This window comes from Scyliorhinus torazame, unplaced genomic scaffold, assembly GCF_047496885.1.
Source record: "Scyliorhinus torazame isolate Kashiwa2021f unplaced genomic scaffold, sScyTor2.1 scaffold_577, whole genome shotgun sequence".
Lineage (NCBI taxonomy): Eukaryota > Metazoa > Chordata > Chondrichthyes > Carcharhiniformes > Scyliorhinidae > Scyliorhinus > Scyliorhinus torazame.
Window position 1 is genome coordinate 1 of NW_027308304.1, and position 5,000 is coordinate 5,000.

Here is a 5,000-nt window from a genome sequence, read left to right on the forward strand (position 1 = left end):
TGAGGGGGTCAGGACGTGATGGGGTCAGGACGTGAGGGGGTCAGGACGTGAGAGGGTCAGTACATGAGGGGGTCAGGACGTGAGGGTATCAGGACTTGAGGGGGTCAGGATGTGAAGGGGTCAGGACGTGAGGAGGATCAGGACGTGAGGGGGTCAGGACGTGAGGTTGTCAGGACGTGAGGGGATCAGGACGTGAGGGGATCAGGACGTGAGGGAATCAGGACGTGAGGGGGTCAGGATGTGAGGGGGTCAGGACGTGAGGAGGATCAGGACGTGAGGGGGTCAGGACGTGAGGTCAGGACGTGAGGGGATCAGGACGTGAGGGGGTCAGGACGTGAGGGGATCAGGACGTGAGGGGATCAGGACGTGAGGGGGTCTGGATGTGAGAGGGCCAGGACGTGAAGGGGTCAGGACGTGAGGGGGTCAGGGAGTGAGGGGTTCAGGACGTGAGGGCGTCAGGACGTGAGGGGGTCAGGATGTGAGGGGGTCAGGACGTAAGGGGGTCAGGATGTGAGGTGGTCAGAACCTGAGGGGGTCAGGACGTGAGAGGTTCAGGACGTGTGGGGGTCAGGACGTGTGGGGGTCAGGACGTGAGGGGTACAGGACGTGAGGGGGTCAGGACGTGAGGGTATCAGGACGTGATGGGGTCAGGACGTGAGAGGTTCCGGACGTGTGGGGGTCAGGACGTGTGGGGGTCAGGACGTGAGGGGCTCAGGACGTGAGGGGTACAGGACGTGAGGGGGTCAGGACGTGAGGGGATCAGGACGTGATGGGGTCAGGACGTGAGGTCAGGACGTGAGGGGATCAGGACGTGAGGTTGTCAGGACGTGAGGGGATCAGGACGTGAGGGGATCAGGACGTGAGGGAATCAGGACGTGAGGTTGTCAGGACGTGAGGGGATCAGGACGTGAGGGGATCAGGACGTGAGGGAATCAGGACGTGAGGGGGTCAGGATGTGAGGGGGTCAGGACGTGAGGAGGATCAGGACGTGAGGGGGTCAGGACGTGAGGTCAGGACGTGAGGGAATCAGGACGTGAGGGGGTCAGGACGTGAGGGGATCAGGACGTGAGGGGATCAGGACGTGAGGGGGTCTGGATGTGAGAGGGTCAGGACGTGAAGGGGTCAGGACGTGAGGGGGTCAGGGAGTGAGGGGTTCAGGACGTGAGGGCGTCAGGACGTGAGGGGGTCAGGATGTGAGGGGGTCAGGACGTAAGGGGGTCAGGATGTGAGGGGGTCAGAACTTGAGGGGGTCAGGACGTGAGAGGTTCAGGACGTGTGGGGGTCAGGACGTGTGGGGGTCAGGACGTGAGGGGGTCAGGACGTGTGGGTATCAGGACGTGATGGGGTCAGGACGTGAGGGTATCAGGACGTGATGGGGTCAGGACGTGAGAGGTTCAGGACGTGTGGGGGTCAGGACGTGTGGGGGTCAGGACGTGTGGGGGTATCAGGACGTGTGGGGGTCAGGACGTGAGGGTATCAGGACGTGATGGGGTCAGGATGTGAAGAGGTCAGGATGTGACGGGGTCATAAACCAGTCGGACTTAGCCTGTGGAGGCAGGTCCAGGCAGTGGCAAGTCATGAACCAGTGGGAAATCATAAACCAGTCGGACTTAGCCTGTGGAGGCAGGTCCAGGCAGTGGCAAGTCATGAACCAGTGGAGACAGTGGCAAATCATAAACCAGTCGGACTTAGCCTGTGGAGGCTGGTGGAGACAGTGGCAAGTCATGAACCAGTGGCAAATCATAAACCAGTCGGACTTAGCCTGTGGAGGCAGGTCCAGGCAGTGGCAAGTCATGAACCAGTGGCAAATCATAAACCAGTCGGACATCAGCCTGTGGAGGCAGGTCCAGGCAGTGGCAAGTCATGAACCAGTGGCAAATCATAAACCAGTCGGACTCAGCCTGTGGAGGCAGGTCCAGGCAGTGGCAAGTCATGAACCAGTGGGAAATCATAAACCAGTCGGACTCAGCCTGTGGAGGCAGGTCCAGGCACTGGCAAGTCATGAACCAGTGGCAAATCATAAACCAGTCGGACTCAGCCTGTGGAGGCAGGTCCAGGCAGTGGCAAGTCATGAAGCAGTGGCAAATCATAAACCAGTCGGACTTAGCCTGTGGAGGCAGGTCCAGGCAGTGGCAAGTCATGAACCAGTGGCAAATCATAAACCAGTCGGACTCAGCCTGTGGAGGCAGGGCCAGGCAGTGGCAAGTCATGAACCAGTGGAGACAGTGGCAAATCATAAACCAGTCGGACTTAGCCTGTGGAGGCTGGTGGAGACAGTGGCAAGTCATAAACCAGTCGGACTTAGCCTGTGGAGGCAGGTCCAGGCAGTGGCAAGTCATGAACCAGTGGAGACAGTGGCAAATCATAAACCAGTCGGACTTAGCCTGTGGAGGCTGGTGGAGACAGTGGCAAGTCATAAACCAGTCGGACTTAGCCTGTGGAGGCAGTTCCAGGCAGTGGCAAGTCATGAACCAGTGGAGACAGTGGCAAATCATAAACCAGTCGGACTTGTCCTGTGGAGGCTGGTGGAGACAGTGGCAAGTCATAAACCAGTCGGACTTAGCCTGTGGAGGCAGGTCCAGGCAGTGGCAAGTCATGAACCAGTGGAGACAGTGGCAAATCATAAACCAGTCGGACTTAGCCTGTGGAGGCTGGTGGAGACAGTGGCAAGTCATAAACCAGTCGCACTTAGCCTGTGGAGGGAAGGTGGAGACAGTGGCAAGTCATAAACCAGTCGGACTTAGCCCGTGGGGGCAGGTCCAGGCAGTGGCAAGTCATGAACCAGTGGAGACAGTGGCAAATCATAAACCAGTCGGACTTAGCCTGTGGAGGCTGGTGGAGACAGTGGCAAGTCATAAACCAGTCGGACTTAGCCTGTGGAGGGAGGTGGAGACAGTGGCAAGTCATAAACCAGTCGGACTTAGCCTGTGGGGGCAGGTCCAGGCAGTGGCAAGTCATAAACCAGTCGGACTTAGCCTGTGGAGGCAGGTCCAGGCAGTGGCAAGTCATGAACCAGTGGAGACAGTGGCAAATCATAAACCAGTCGGACTTAGCCTGTGGAGGCTGGTGGAGACAGTGGCAAGTCATAAACCAGTCGGACTTAGCCTGTGGAGGGAGGTGGAGACAGTGGCAAGTCATAAACCAGTCGGACTTAGCCTGTGGGGGCAGGTCCAGGCAGTGGCAAGTCATAAACCAGTCGGACTTAGCCTCTGGCGACTTCCAGGAGGTCTATGAGGTCCTGTGCCGCCGCTTTACCGGGGCCAAGGTTGCAGGAGAGCGGAACGGAGGAGTGGATTGGTCCCGCCGATGGGGCACGTGCATATATGAAAAGTGCACCCTACCGTTAGTTAATCACTTGCCCTCGGAAGTGTATGAGGTCGTGTCCAGCCGATTTACCGAGGACAGAGTGGGGGTGTTCCCGCTAAGGTGGAGTGGATTGGTCCCGCCGAGCTGCCACTTGCATTTGTGGTCGAATGTCTCGGACAGCTGGTTAACCACTTGCCCTCGGTAGTGCCGATGAGGTTTTGAAAAAGTCGATTTGCGGGGATTTGGAGCGCCTTCCTCGGATGGACTACCGGGCGACCTCCCGCCGATTTGCCATTTGCATTTGGCGTTACGAGGGGTTGGCGGGGTGCCCGGAGATTTTCGGGAACACGATTTTTAGAACATTTTCTGGCAGCGGTAGCACTTTGAAAGTACCCAGGAAAGTGCTACTTTGAGGTACGGTCCCGATTTCAAATCGAAGGCCTTACCAATGAGCACTCGGAAGTCCTCAAGGGGTTTTAGCAACAATTTTGACGGACTTTTCGAACTCATTTGCCGGCCTAAAAATCGGTCAGAGTCCGAGCCGGCGGTAACTCTGATACAAACAATGTGTTTCTGTGAACTCTTGTGTGAGAAACATACTTGTAAAAAAAACAGACAAAGTGTTTTTTCTGTGGCGAGAGAGAAACACTTACAAAGTTTTTAATGGCGAGAAAACAAAGACACAATTATATATATATATCCTTGTACAATAATTCAAGAAGAGACAGACATATATGGTAGAAGACACATTATAAAATGTCTGTCGAGGTTTAGCCTTTGTGACTGGGCACCTCTTGTCTTGTTTTCGGGCACACCTGGAGGCCAGGGTGCCCAAGTCTGTTTTCAGGCGACGCGGGGCGGCGGCGTTCCCGTGCCTGGTTCCCTTGGGTTGCAGTCGCATGTGTCACGGTTAACGGGTTGCACAGAGGCACATGTCGGGGCGTTCCCAGAAACCTGATTGAAGTCAGGCGCCGCACGCCGGCTGGTTGCAAGTGTCGTGCGAGCGCCGAAAGCCTTGGCCGAGAGCAGATTCTCGGGCGCGAGAGGTCACGCCCGTGGCGGCCAGTCGTTGTTGCTTCCTTCCGCACACGGCGGCGTACCTCTCGGCACCTACCTCTCGAACGATCAGGCGAGTCGTGTCCGACGTGGGAGGGCCCTCGGCGGGCCAGCGCTATTGTGGGCTGGTGTTCAGGCTGAGCGGTTGACCCTCCCCGTGCTGTGTGGGTTCCCCCGCCGCCCCGAGTCACAGACGGACATCGACCGAGAATTCTCGCAGCCCTTGTGAGGCCGAGGCGTGCGTTTGCTCTCTCTCTGTCGAGCAGATCGCAGTGGCAATATCTCGAGCCCTGGAACGGGCAGGCTCCGAGTCCTCAGTGTCGGCTTTTCCTAGCACTGTGTCCCCGTTCCTGTGGCCGAACACACGTTCTCTGGCAACGAAAGGAAGAACTAAAAGGGTCGCACACTGCTCCCGTGCGTGTGGCGTGCCTCTTCCGCCTGGACGGCGCGAGCCGGTCGCACCGTATTTTGTAGCTGAACCCGGTGCCTGATTCCCTGTCGGGAGGGAAGCCGTGTACCCCCCGTCGGACACACGCTGCGCCGACGACCGGCGACTCCGAGCCGGTGTGGCCCGAGGGTCTTGACAGCTTGACCACCAACGATCGTGTTCACCACCCTTGTTGCTGCACACGCACCCC